Below are 15,657 nucleotides of genomic sequence, written 5' to 3'. Positions count from 1 at the left end.
AGTGTTGATAGGTGTCCATGCAGGTCTGTGAGGGGTGCCCATGCATTGTGGATGCATGCAGGGCTTGGTATTGGGATGAGTGGGTTGTGATGGTCAGGAATGTGGGAGGTGGTGGAGTGATGGGAGTGAGGGTAAGGGTGGGGGTTTGTGATGGCATGCAGGTAGGAGGGTGATAGTAATAGAGGTTTGACTTACCAGAGTCCAGTCCTCCTCCTACTCATGCCAGGCCCTAGGATGCATGATTGCCAAGACTTGCTCCTCCCATGTTATAAGTTGTGGGGGAGGAGGTAGGGGTCCACCGCCAGTCCTCTGTAATCTGAGCTGGTGTCTTGCTGCCACGGAATGCACCTTCCGCCGTAGGTCGTTCCACCTCTTCCCGATGTCATCCCTTGTTCTGGGGTGCTGTCCTACAGCATTTACCCTGTCCACGATTCTCCACCATAGCCCCAACTTCCTAGCAATAAATGTTTGCTGCACCTGTGATCCAAATATCTGTGGTTCTACCCTGATGATTTCCTCCACCATGACCCTTAGCTCCTCCTCTGAGAACCTGGGGTGTTGTTGTGGTGCCATGGGTGTAGTGTGAGTGGTGTGGGTGAGGGTGTGTGGGGTGATGTGTTAAGGGGTGTGTGATGTAAGGTGCATGTGCGGTATGTAGGTGATGGTGTTATGTGGCCCTGGTTGTGTGCGTGCTCTTGCTGTCTTTCTCTGTTGGCAATTAATTAGTCGTAAAGGGTTGTGGGTAGTGTTGGTGTGTGTTTTATAGTGGTGTGGGTGTGTGGGTGTGTTGTGTGTATGGGTGTAGGTGTGTGTAGTTTGAATTGACCAATGTGCGTTGTTTTGTTTGTGTGTGTATATTTTTAGTGCATCGGTATGTACCGCCAAAGGTTTACCGCCATTGAATGTCATGGGTCATAATATGATGGGTTTTGTTCTGTGGGCGTAACAGTGTGGGTTTTGCTACCACCAGTTTATCACTGACCTTTGGGCTGGCGGAGTTGTGTATGTGGCTGTATAGTGACAGATTGGTATGTGTGCGTCATAATATGGTTGGCGGTTATCCGCCGATGCAGCGTTATGTTGGCAGCAGTCGGCATGGCAGTAAGTGGGATTTACCACCAATGTCATAATGAGGGCCTTAATACCACTTCATATTCTATAAAGGAAATGACCCAGAGATGCCCAGTGTTCTTATCAAGGCACATATGCTTTCAGGTGATGGCACTATGAGCAAAATTGGAACAAAGCTTGAGGCTTTAACTGATGAACCTGTGAAGTTTGAAAAAGGATTTGCTGAGACAAAAGAATGTGACTTTAAAGACGTAGTAAAATACCTTGTTCATGTGTGGAAAATGAGTTCTGACTGTCACACATTTGAAGATCTTTGGTACAGTGAGTTCAAGAGATGAGTCCCACTAAGTGTCCTTGCAGCAATGTCATAGTCTGTCCTTGGACACATTAACAGAGCATTCTACTTGATCAGAAGATATGTAAATGTTGTGGATCATTCATATGTCGACAAAGATCCATGTGAATTTGATTGGGAAGATATTGATGGAATGCTAAAACCTGCGAAAATCTCTAAAGCCTCCACCCAGGGAACTTACAAATACATGTACTTGCAAAACCTGTGCTAAAAAAAGATGGCCCTGTCGATGTGCTCTTCTCAAATGTTCAGCACTCTGCAAATGTACCACAAGCAATTGCAGAAACAAATAAATAAAGCAAACTATGAAAATGTATTTACAACAGGAGTGCTAAACAATATTTTGTTTCATATTCAGATCATAAACATTGCTTGGCATATACATAAAAGGGTTAAAAAAATTATTTGTTTCATTTCCATATATGTCTCTTGTTTATTATAGCCGCCATTTTGGAAATTGGTGCAAGGGTCGATCTGAGGAGTTATTTTCTGTCTCTAAAAGACTATTTTACCCACTGAAATCGAAGTTTTGATACCAAAATGAAGTATACAGTTCTCATGGTTCCTGCAATATTACATCATGACTAAAACACAGCCACCACTTATCAAAATGTCATCCATAAAAATTCAGCCCGGATCAGCAATGTCTGCCCAAGCTAAATTACAATTCTAATCACCCAAAAACACAAATCATAAATGAAAATCTCTGGACAACATTTTTTTTTTTATTATTCATTACATTTCTGGATACTGTGTCTGGAATAAGTACTACTGTGCTGCTGAAGGACAGCCACTCTGCTGAATTGCATGCTGCTGGGCTCTTGCTTTGCTGGGCTGACCTCCTGTCTGCTGCTCCCTTGCCTGGGCGACAAGCACTGGACTTCCACCCCTTGAATGCAGCACCCAGAGTGACTCCAAGAACTAGTTGGCAGGTCTCCCAATATGAAGCCTCAGGGACCTTACAGGCTTCCACCAGCTTACATATGCACCTAGACTATACAATCTGGGAGTTTACCCTGCCAAGTGGTACCACCCAAGTCCTGGACCCTTGGAAGTAGGCTTAAGGTGCTCTGCCAGCCTGTGGATCCAGCAGTATGGACGCATCTCCTCTACTGCATGGCACAAACCCAAGCACAACTGATGCATCACCTCTGCTGCATGTAATGGATCCATCGCAAAAACTCATTGCTGCCACAGTCTGAATAATCTTCAGAACTGCTGCTGTGGGATGCATTCTCAGTGCAGGTCCTCACATCTCTCATTAATGGCAGCCTCAGTGATGACGCTGAACTCCACATGGCAGCCTTAAAGCTCTTAGGATCCAGTGAATTGCCCCGACTGTGCAATGTAACTCCGAATCTAAACTTTGGAGTGCAATCCCTTATCAATAGAGTCCTCAGCATCAATGCAGCGAGGACCTTGCGCCACAGCACTGCATCATCTTGGAACTGACGCAACGCTTCATCTGCACAACACATCTTAGACGTGGATCTATGCAATGCTCCGCAAACCAGGTTTAAGGTAGTCTGTTCAGGAGGCCTAACTGGGTCCCTTTAGTTGGTCTATGCTCTATCATGGTGGGCCTGAACGTGTGATTTTGTCCCGGTACAGCATGACCAGATATCCACATTTGACACGTTACACCTTTTGGCACTATTTAATCAAAAAACGTTAAAACTCAATATCTCAAGTTCTACTGATTGGCTTTTTTATGATTTGGTCTTGATTTATTAATTAAATTAAGCTCTGTTACTCTACCCTTTTCATGTCGTATTTTCACTTAATTACTGTCTGAAGTAATGCACAGATATTTTACACATTGCCTCTTAGTTAAGCCTAACTGCTCTGTGTCAAGCTACCAGAGGGCTTAGCACAAGTTAATTTGGGGTTTGCTTGTGCCTTACAGAGACAAAGACTGTGATTGCTGCTTGACCAGGGTTCACACCCCATTCAACCAATAATCCAATTTCTTAAAAATACTTTCGCTATTGTTCTGCTTTTTGGAGTGGGAATAGTAAATTTTACCTCTCCAAGGTCTAACACTTTCCCTACTGTTGTAAAGGCTAGAGTGGAAATAGTACATTTCACCCTTCTGAAGTCCAACACTTTCTCCGTTGTTGCTTAGACTGGAGTGGGAATAGTAAATTTCACCCACCCAAAAACAATGTTTTCCCTACTCTTGCACTGCCTGGAGTAGGAATAGTAAATTAAACTCCTCTAAAGTAGGCCCCGGCATAGCATGCGGAGTTTCACTCCATGGAATTCTGCAGAGTTACCAAAAAACTCTTTGAGATTCTGCGGAGTTATATATATTATGCAAGTAATCCTTCTGTGGCACAGACATGATCCTGAAGAGAGAGGATAGGTATGGATTACACTGAGGCCACTAAACCTTTAATTCGGAAATACAAACGTAAAGGTATTCATGAAATTATTTTTAAAGCACAATGCACCTAAAAAAAATCTCCCTTCCTGTGTGAGCAGAGCCATATAATAGAGTCACTTTCTATTCTGTTCTTAGTAGATATGTAGGAAGTAACCTGAACTGTCAGAACAAGTTAACCCTAGCAGAAGTCCTGTGACTGTAGAATTTTGTGTGGAGGACCTGCAGCAGTATCTGATTGTCCGGTGCTAACTCCTAGCATAGGTAGGATGCATGACGTGCTAGGTGTGGTCAATGGAGCTATTATCTCTGGGCAGGGTTCTGCCTTCCCGATGAGGGCTGCAGCCATCAATGAAAGAGCACCATTGATCTCAAGTCCTCATACCTTCAGGAGGTTGTGTTCAGGATAAGAGTAAGAATGCAGGGGTGGGGGAGTCAGACTTGTGCCACAATGACAAAAGGCCCTTCAACTCCCACACCACCAATAGCCATGCTTCATCTGCTACCACATGTGATGCACAATCATTGTGAAAGAAAGACGTTTGGGATATGGGTGGGTGAAAATGATGGAGTTAAATCCAAACTTAGGTACAAAGTGTACATGGTGAGGCAGCCCTTCCATGTGTCCATTCTGAGGCAGAGATACAGTCATGGAAGCTCTCCCCTCCTAGCACTCAGTGCTGCAGCTGAGGTACAGCCAGAAGCCTACTTCTATTAGTACAGGTGCCAGATTGTTCCACAAAAACACTGTTGTGAACAATCCAGATGGTGGTTCTGCAGCCTTCTGACCAGGGGGCTTGGTACTAGCCAAAGACACAGTGGCTTCCGTGGATGGCCCTTGATGGCATCCTCCATGTAAATAGGCTTAAGCTCTGTAGGAATGGATCTGGAGGTCGATACCAGTTTCACTATAACACATATTACCAGAGTCAATAAACATGAATTAGGTTTCAGAAGTGTTCACCATGACTAAAGTATATATTAATGTTGCAAGGAAATTATATGCAATAAAGTAAATATTTGAATGTACGATAATGTATGGTTCAGTGGGAATTAAAGAGTAAAACATGTGATTTCAATGATATATCCTGTTTGAGGTTTCATTTATTTATTAGGCTACAACTCTTCTTAAAGCTTTGTGGAAAATATGGGCACATTAAAGCCACACAACATGCAACAATATGCCCCCAGTTGATAAACTACAGATGGTTCATCCCCAGCTACCTCTAGTGACAATCTTGTGTGGTAACCCCCACAAGAACTGCTCTCATCAATGATTTACGGCGACCAATTTGTCTCACCATAAATAGTCCGATCTTTTCAATTAAAAACAGTCACGCAGCAATTGCTTGTTCTTCTGTGCCACCAAACGATGTGGCTAACAAAAGTACAAGCTTGACAGTATAACCACACCATCCACTCTGAAATGTGCCTACTTCAAGGTTTGCTTCTCTGTCAGGGCTTGAGGCCTGTCCCATATGCGTTTTCATTTTGAATCATGACCTCATAAATAATTCCTTTCCTTTACTTTCCCCTTTAATTGACGGGCTTTAACTGAGGCCACATAGGTCCTCTTCTGCTGTAGGGAAGTGCTGTAGGGAGCAGGCCTCTGGACCTCCTCCACCACCATTGTTGCACTCGGGAAGAAGTGGGGAGCATTCACAGTCTGCCATCACTGGAAGACAAATAGGAAGAGCAATGCACATTTGCAGCCGGGAAATTGGCAAAGGCGTTGTATACACTTAATACGATATCTGTACTAGTTTTAAAGGACTGTTGCATGTGACCAGGGAGCCTATCTGTGTCCTGTGCAGATTCTCTATTGCTTCAACTTTGCAATGCTTTAAAAATTCAAGGTGCGGGCCCTGATAAAGTCTGTCATGTGGGGTAGCTTTTGGTGAACTCTGTGCTCCAAGCAGAGTGCAAAGTGACAAAACTCTGCAAACTCCACTGAGTTTACCGCCCATCCCAACACTAATGTCCAACACTTCAGTCAGGATTTGTAGCTGGATGCACCACTTGAAGATCCAGGTCTTGAGTACTTTCCTGAATTCCTGAAGAGAAGTTGAGGTCCTGGGGTGAAGGGGGAGGTAATTCTAGGACTTTGCTGCATGGTAGGAGAAGTAGCACCCTCTGTTGTTTTTGTCCTGTGGATGTGGGGGGTATGAGCAAGGGAGGCAGAGTGCAGGTCCCTGGAGGGCTGGTGCAATTTAATGCAGTGGTTGATGTAAGCTTTCTTTGGTTGTGAAGGGCTTTATAGGTGTGGATCAGCATCTTGAAATGGCATCCGTTCTTATTTGGAAGCCAGTGGAGCTTCTTGAAGTGAAGAGTGATGTGAGTCCATCTGGGAAGGTTGAGGATGAATCTGGCGGCTGAGTTCTCTATGGTCAGGAGACTCTTCAGGAGGTGCATGGTCATCTCTATGTTTAGTGCTTTTCTGTAGTCCAGACGGCTGGTGATTAGGGCTTGAATGATGTTTCTTCTAGTGTTGACGGTGACCAATTTGAAGATCTTACAGAGCATGCAAAGCATGAAGAAGCAGATGGAAGAGACTGTGTTGATCTGACTCTTCATGGTAAGCTTGCTGTCCAAGATAATGCCAAGGTTGTGGGTGTGGTCTGTCAGTGTGGGCAAAGGTCCTAGTTCAGACAGACCACCAGGAGTTGTTCCACAGAAAGATATAGTTCCCGACTATCAGTACTTCTATTTTGTCCATGTCAAGTTTCAGGCAGTTGCATTTCATCTAGTCTGTGATGTTCGTCATGCACCTATGACAATTGGCCCTTGAGGTGGACGGGTCTTCTGATAGTGAGAGGATAAGCTGGGTGTCATCTGCGTAGGATATGATGTCCACAATTTATGATGATGTTGGCCAGTGGTTCAAATTGGTGTTGAACAGTGTGGGGCTTAGGGGCCAGCCTTGTGGAATGCCAAAAGTGATGTTTTTCGGTTCTGAGGGAAAAGGTGGCATGTGGACTGTCTGGGGTCTGCCATTGAGGGAGAAGGCCATCCATTTGAGAGCTTTTCCTTGGATTCCAACGTGATGAAGCCTCTTGACAAGGGTGTGCTGGGATACAGTGTCAAATGGTGCTGGGAGGTAGAGGAGGATCAGGACTGCTGTTTCTCCACGATCTCGTAGGGTTCTGATGTCGTTGGTGGCTGCAGGCAGGGCAGCTTCGTTGCTAGGGTGGGACTGAATCCAAATTGATAGGAGACCAGGAGAATATAGTTCTCTAGATTTTCCACTAGTTGGCAGTTGATGGCCATCCTGGTGGCTATAGTAGGAAAGGGAGCAGAGCAATGGGATGGTAGTTCTTGCGTTAGCTCAGGTGACCAGAGAGTTTTTTGAGAAAGGATTTATCTTCTGCGTGTTTGCATTCTTTGGGGAAGGTGGCCAAGATGATAGATGTATTGAGGATGGAGGTGAGTTTCTTCCTGATTATCTTGCTCCCGAGGTTGAATATGTGGTAGGGAGAATGGTCCATGTTAGCTCCAGAGTGGATAGTTTTCATGATGGTTGTGGTGTCTTGTGTGGTGAGCTGGTCTGAGGTGGTGAGCTGGTGTACAGTGATTTCCTTTGGGGATGTAAAGTCACTGAGGGTGTCGCTGGGTTGGGGTTTGAAGTTCTTGGATAGTAGATATCTTGTTGTCGTGCAAGTCTGCCAGGTTATCACCAAGTTCCTGAGAAGGGGTGATGATGTTATTGCTGGCTGCAGGGTTGGAGAACTCTATAACAATGGTGAAGAGTTATTTTTTTGTTTTTGGCACTGTCTTCTATGCAGTCAGCTACAGCGCTACTTTGCGTCTTTTTCAGGAGTTGGTAGTCTTGATTGAGGAATTTGTCCTGCAGGTTGTTCAGTTTGTGGGCACTTTGCTAAATCAATCAATCAATCAATCAATTAGTATTTGTAAACCATGGCTACTCAACCATGAGGGTCTCAATGCACTGGGGTGGAGAGGAGGGGCCTCATCCCAAGAACTGCATCTTGAGGTTCTTCCTGAAGATCGTGAATGATGGACTTTGTCTGAGGTGCAGGTTGTTCCAGCTCTTTGCTGCAGTGTAGGTGAAGGATGGTCCTCCAGCGGTGGTTTTGTAAGTTTGCGAGGGATGGTGGCCAGGGCCATCTGGGTGGAACAGAGGGATCTGGCGGGGGTGTAGAAGGAGATGCGGTTGTTCAGGTAGGCTGGTCCTGCTTTGGGTATGGCCTTGTACATGTGGGTGAGAAGCTTGAAGGTGATTCACTTCTCAACTGGTAGCCAGTAGAGGGTCCTCAGGTGTTGGGAGATCTGTTTTCGGCGAGGGATGTCCAGAATGAGTCTGGCGTCAGCATTCTGGATGAGTTGTAGTTTTTTAAAATTCCTGATTGAGGTGCCGTCGTAGAGGGTGTTGCCGTAGTCGAGCTTGCTAGTGACTAAGGTGTGGGTGACTGTCCTGTGACAGTCTGCAGGGATCCATCCGAAGATTTTCTGAAGTTTGCAGAGTGTGTGCCAGCAGAAGGAGGTGACAGAGTTCACCTGGTGGGTCATGGATAGGGAGGAGTCGATGATGATTCCTAAGTTGCGGGCGTGCTCAGTCAGTGCTGGGGGGGCAATGAGGGATGTGGGCCACGAGGAGTCGACCCAAGGTTAGGTGGCGTTTCCAAAGATGATGAACTCAGTCTTGTCGGATTTGAGCTTGAGGCAGCTTTCTCTCATCCAGTTGGTGGCAGCTTCCATTCCTGAGTGGAAATTCCTTTTGGCCGTGTCTGGGTCTTCGGTGAGGAAAATGATGAGTTGGGTATGACATGATGTTCATACCATGGCTTTTGACGGTGGCAGTGAGAGAGTGCCATGTATACGTTGAACACCGTGGGACTCAGTGAGGATCCTTGGTAGACTCTGCAGTTGACTCCTGTAGGTCTGTAAGTGTAGGATGGGAGTCTGACCATCTGTGTCCTCCTGGAGAGCAAGGAGTGGATCCATTCCAGGGCTCTTCCCTGGAATCCTATGTCACAGAGTCTGGTGCACAGAGTGCTGTGGGAGACTGTGTTGAATGCTGCTATGCTGCTATACTCTGTACACCATTTCCTTTCTAGTTGCTTCCAGTTGCGTTTTGCAGCTCTTAGTTATGTGGAGTACCAGCTAGCCTGCTTGGTGGATTGCTTGATTTTAGTGGGTTTGATGGGAGCGACTCTGTCAGCACACTCAGTGATCCCAGCAGGGAAATTCTTGACAGCCTGTTACTGGTTGATTGCAGTATTAGGGTGGGATGTGTTGGGGCTGTCGGTCAACTGGCGCTCTGCTACTTTGTTTGAGCTGTGGGGTGAAGTACTGGGAGGCTTGCCAGCAGTGCCTGGGGTTCCTGTGATGGTGAAGTGAACAGTGGTGTGATCTGTCTAGGTGAGCTTGGTGACTTGGCTGTGCTTGACTCTTTCACTGGCTGTGAAAATGGGGCGAGTGTGTGTCCTTCGTAGTGTGTGGGGTTGGTGACTAGCTGATTGAAGTCGATGTTCATGCTTTTGAGGATGTTGGCGATGTTGGCATCGTTATGGTCTTCAATGTGAAAGTTGAGGCCTTCGAGAAAGATTTAGACCCTCATTACAACATTGGCGGTAAATGCTGCTTACCGCCGTGCAGAAGACCGCAACACACGGCCGTGGAATTCCGCCACAGTTATTATGACAAACAGCTTGGAATCTGCCAAAATCTAGACACCCACACAAGTCCGCCACACCAAAGGTTAGTGATAAACTGGCGATAACAAAACCTCCACCGTCACCCCAACAGGAATATGCCCACACTATCATGACCCACGAATCCACGCGGTGGTCTTTCAACCGCAGTAAACCATTGGCGGTACACGCTGCCGCGCTCAAAATACACACACATTTACAAAACACAACCAAATTGGACAATTCAAAATACACACACCTGATACACATACACACACCACTCCCACACACCCAATACAATATAAAACACCTGCCCACATCACCAACAAACCCTTACTACCAAAAATTTAGACGAAGGCCAGAGAGACAGCACAGCAAAGACAACACCAGCATACAGAGGCATACAACACCATCATACATACACATCCACGCACAAAACACCACGCACCCCTAAACATCACCCCACACATCACAACACACACCACCTCACACATCACCCACACCACCCCATGGCACCGCAAAACACCCCAGATTTTCTGAGAAGGATCTCAGGGTCATGGTGGAGGAAATCATCCGGGTAGAGCCACAGCTATTCCGATCACAGGTGCAGCACATCACCATAGCTAGGAAGATGGAGCTATGGCGCAGAATCGTGGACAGGGTCAACGCAGTGGGACAGCACCCAAGAACACAGGATGACATCAGGAAGAGGTGGAATGACCTACAAGGGAAGGTGTGTTCCGTGGTCTCAAGACACCACATCGCGGTTCAGAGGACTGGCGGCGGACCCCCATCTCCTCCCCCACAACTAACAACATGGGAGGAGCAGGTCTTGGCTATACTGCATTCTGAGGGCCTTGCAGGAGTAGCAGGAGGAATGGACTCTGGCAAGTCAAATATGAACTATTACATCCCCCACCCTACCTGCACGCTACCACATTCCCCCACCCTCACCCTCATCCCCATCACTCCAACTCCTCACATATGTCCCACTATCACAAACCACATATCCCAACCCAAGCCCTGCATGCAACAACAAAGCATGGACACCCATCACCAATGCATGGCCACTACACATACCCAGACAGACCCCTAAAAAATGAGCACACAAGGTCCTACACAGGAAAGCAAGCACCGGGGTACAGGGTCACCCACCCATTGCACACCATGGCACACACAGATGCAAAAATCATGCCTTTACACCCCTGCAGGACCCCTACCCAACGTCACCGGACAGGAGGTTCCAGACATGTCCACTCCACCCACAGAAGAGGCCCACAGTGATGACAGCAGCTCTGTCCAACTGGATCTAGATGACCAGCCCGGCCCATCTGGGACCTCAGGACAGCTGGTTCCCCTCACACTGGCACAAGCCACAACAGAGCCTCCCCCCTCTGGAAACACCAGCACAGCACCCACCCAGCGGGCCCATACCTCTGTCCCCAGGACACGCCAAGCAGCAGTGTGTTCACCACTACAGGGAACCCAGGCAACCCACCACCCCAAGAACAGCAGGGACCTGGGGGCAGTGGTAGTGGGCACACGGTTCAGGGGACAGAGGCCCAGGAACACAGGGGAACTGGGAGGGCTGCTGTGCGACAGGGGGAGGACAGGCCCAGGGAATACACTCTCAACGAGGCCCTCTCCAACATCATGGGAGCCTACCACCATTCCCAGGAGACGATGGCAACGGTACTGGACAAGTTTCAACAGACCCGCCGGCTGCAGGAGGAACAGTATTTGGGCTTCAGGGAGGAACTCAAATCCATCAATACCACCCTGGGCACCATTGTAGGGGTGCTGAAGGAACTCGTGAACACCCGGAGGGACACTGTGGCACAAAAAGGGGCCCCTGACACTAGCCTGGACGATGAACTGTCCACCACCTCCACCGGCGCTAGTGGACAGGAGGCACTGCCACAGGACCACGACACCAGCACCCCACCCGCTGCAGATGGAGAACCACCCGCAAGCAGTCCCTAAGATCCAGGACAAAGACAGAGAACAATGCCAAGACCCCCACCAAGAAATTAGACCACCCTGATTGTCATCCTTCCGTTCCACTTTGTCACCCTGTCCATCCTTAAACTGCCCCAGCTCTACTTCCTATGCCCCTTTGGACAATGCACCTGTGAGACTAATAGACTGGACTCTGCCATGGACATTCCTCCACCATCACCCCTGACCATTTCACAACCCGCTTATACTATTTAGCACTTCAATAAACACCCTTAAATCACAAAACTATCTGGAGTCAGTCTGTGCTTTCACAAATGTGTATTTGCAATAACTGAGGGAATTAGCAATGTCCATTGTATTGTCAACATACCTATGTCACACAGCTGTAGTCCACGAGGAAACATAGCAGAGGTCACACAGTGGGACCCACATCTGTGAAATCGAAAGGGAAAGTGACAAATCAGGGTCCATACACTGGGTGAAAGTGACAGACAGTGGAGAGGTAGAACAAGTGTATCAGATGTAGGAGGCAGTGATGTCTTCTTACCTGTGTCTCAATGGAAGTATTGATGAATGACGGTGTTTCTGTTGACAATATCCTCTTCTTCTGCCTCCTCTTCTTCACTGTCCACAGGCTCCACAGCTGCCACAACACCTCCTTCAGGACCTTACTCCTGCAGAAAAGGCACCTGTCATTCCAAAGCCAAGTTGTGCAGTATACAGCAGGCCACAATGATCTGGGACACCTTCTTTGGTGAGTAGAATAGGGAACCACCTGTTATATGGAGGCACCTGAACCTGGCCTTCAGGAGGCCGAAGGTCCTCTCTATAACCCTCATAGTTCGCCCATGTGCCTCATTGTAGCGTTCCTATGCCCTGGTCCTGGGATTCCTCACTGGGGTCAGTATCCATGACAGGTTGGGGTAGCCAGAGTCACCTGCAAATGTCGAGAGACAACTGTTAGACACACACTAACCCTTAGGGACAACCCCAGACAAATATTCACACTGTATAGGGTCCATGTCCTCACCTAATAGCCACACACGGTGCCTCTGGAGTTGCCCCATCATTTAAGGGATGCTGCTATTCCTCAGAATGTAAGCGTCATGCACTGAGCCAGGAAACTTGGCATTCACATGGGAGATGTACTGGTCGGCCAAACACACCATCTGCACATTCATCGAATGGTAACTCTTCCGGTTTCTGTACACTTGTTCACTCCTGCGGGGGGGACCAAGGCCACATGTGTCCCATCAATGGCATCTATGATGTTGGGGATATGTCCCAATGCATAGAAGTCACCTTTCACTGTAGGCAAATCCTCCACCTGAGGGAAAACGATGTAGCTGCGCATGTGTTTCAGCAGGGCAGACAACACTCTGGACAACACGTTGGAGAACATGGGACATCCCTGATGCTATGGCCACTCTCGTTTGAAAAGACCCACTTGCCAGGAAATGGAGTACTGACAGGACCTGCACTAAAGGGGGGATACCTGTGGGATGTTGGATAGTTGACATCTGGTCTGGCTCCAACTGGGCACACAGTTTATGGATTGTGGCACGGTCAAGTCTGTAGGTGACAGTTACATGTTTCTCTTCCATTGTCGACAGGTCCACCAGCGGTCTGTACACCGGAGGATGCCGCCATCTCCTCACCTGCCCCAGCAGACGTGCTCTATGGATGAGAACAGCCAGCAGAGGATCAGCCAACACTGAGGTACGAAAACACAACTTTATTCCACACATTTGTCAATTCACTATGTGCCTGTCTTAGTGTGTATGCAAGGCCTAGATATGTGTGATGCATTTAAAATTAATGCCATGTGGCCTCCTGAAATGGGGCTGCCTGACCTGTAAGGTGGGACAATGGGATATGAGGTCACTGCGCTGGCGTTGTACACTGTTGCGGTAGGCGGTCGAAGACGGCAGCGCAATCCTGCATTGGTTAACATTGGACCCTATGGGTCCCAGGACCCAATGACGATGTACGCCGGCAGTGACGGTACGCACCGCCGCAGACGTGGCCGCCATTTTCTCTCTGTTCACTCACTTGATACCTGATCTTCGACAGGAGAGGACCTATACTGCAAGTGCTGCTGTGACCTCAGTCTGGAAGCGACAATGGCTACAGTGTCTGGAGAAAGGGCCCCTGCCTTCACTTCAGAGGAGTTGGACAAAAAACGAGTGGATGGGGTCCTCCCCTAGTACACGCTACTCTACGGTACTCCAGACAAACAGGTGAGCACACTGTGAGCATGCTGTATGGGCAATGCCTGTTTGGAGTGGTGTGGATGGGAGAATGGGGGGGAATGAGGCGTTCATGAAACGACGGTGAGTGTGTGTGCGTCAGGGCAAGGGTGGGAACGTGGGCCAATGACAGTGACGGTCCAGACGGTTATATATTCTCCTTTTCCCCTGTACTATTCCTCTAGGTCAGCGCCCACCAGAAGAAGGATATTTGGCGCACCATCGCCCAGGAAGTCCGGACCCTGGGGGTCCACCACAGATGGAGCACCCACTGCCGTAAAAGATGGGAGGACGTTCGCCGCTGGAGTAAGAAGATGGCGGAGGCCCAGCTGGGTATGGCCTCCCAATGTAGGAGGGGTGCCCGTCGCACCATGACCCCCCTGATGTTCCGGATCCTGGCGGTCGCGTATCCGGAGTTGGATGGGTGCTTGAGGGCAACACAGCAGCCACAAGGGGGTGAGTACACTTTCATTCAGCTGATTCAGCGCGCATGGGAGGTGTCTAGGTGGGGGAGGTGGGCAGTGGGTTACCCTAGGCCAGGGTGAGTTTTGCAGGCAAGGACCCTTTGTGAAGCAGGCTCAGTGGCACCCCATCCCCAACAGTGGTAAGAGCCATCTACCCCTAGTCAGGCTCCTGTGACTTCCATGTGTGCAGCAATCGGGGATAGGCCTTGTACCCCATGGCTCTGTGATTAATTAGGGAACTCTTAGTGCATGGCGTAGTGCAGAGGGCTGCTGTGTCAGTAGTGTCTGCCAACGGTAGCGGCATTGCATGCACTGAACATGTCTTTCTACTTTCTTTCCCCCACTTTTTGTGATCTCCCTGTTCTTGTGTGCATTAGCATCATCAGGTGGAGGAGCAGTGCCACCGGAGCAGGAGGGAGCTACATCCCACATGGCCATGAAGGGCAAGACTATGGACTCAGAATTCACCAGTGGGACGGAGGACAAGGGGAGCTCAACGGCGGGGACAGGAGCTGAGACCAGCAACACCGACTCCTCCTCTGATGGGAGCTCCCTTTTGGTGGCGGGCCCCTCTGTGCCCACTGCATCTACAGGTACAGCCGCCACCCCCCCTACCAGCACTGCTCTCCCAGCAGCCCCTCAGCGTGTATCCCGTGGCCGCTCACCCAGGAGGTTGGGCATCTCCTTCACCCCAGGCACCTTAGCCCCTGCCCCTGTCAGCCCTGCTGCCCTCAGTGAGGAGGCCATTGACCTCCTCAGATCCCTCACTGTTGGGCAGTCTACCATTCTGAGTGCCATCCAGGGTGTAGAGAGGCAGTTGCAACAGACAAATGCATAGGTGGAGGGCATTCATTCTGGTCTGGCAGCCCAACAACAAGTTTTTCAGACTCTGGCCTCAGCACTGATGGCAGTCATTGTCCCTGTGTCCAGCCTCCCCCTCCAACTTCCTCCACCCAGACCCAATCCCCAGTACCTCAGCCTATCCCAAGCACACCATCAGACCGGCATGCACAGACCTCAACACACAACGGTAGCTCTGGCAAACATAAGCACCACACATCCCACAGACACTCACACAAGCATCATACCCATGCAGACATGCCAACATTCACTGCCTCCACTGTGTCCCCCTCCTCCACGTCTCCCTCCTCCCTCCCTGTCACGTCCCCACTTACACCTGCATTCACTACATCTTCAGCCACTACGTCCATCACCAGCACGCCCATCACCACACACCGCTCACGTGCACTGACCACCCCCACTACCATTCACACATCCCCTGTGTCCTCTCCCAGTGTGTCTGTGAGCCCTCCTCCCAAACTACACAAACACAGTCACACACCCACCCAACAGTTATCCACCTCACGACAGCCTCCAGCCCATGCACCTTCACCCAAAGTCAGCAAACGGACACCTCCTACAACCACTACCTCTTCCTCCACTCCCAAACCCCCTCCATCTACCTGTGCCAGTGTGTCTAGGAAACTTTTCCTGTCAAACCTTGACCTCTTCCCTACACCTCCCC

This window comes from Pleurodeles waltl, chromosome 4_1 (assembly GCF_031143425.1).
Source record: "Pleurodeles waltl isolate 20211129_DDA chromosome 4_1, aPleWal1.hap1.20221129, whole genome shotgun sequence".
Classification (NCBI taxonomy): domain Eukaryota; kingdom Metazoa; phylum Chordata; class Amphibia; order Caudata; family Salamandridae; genus Pleurodeles; species Pleurodeles waltl.
This window is presented reverse-complemented; position numbering follows the sequence as displayed.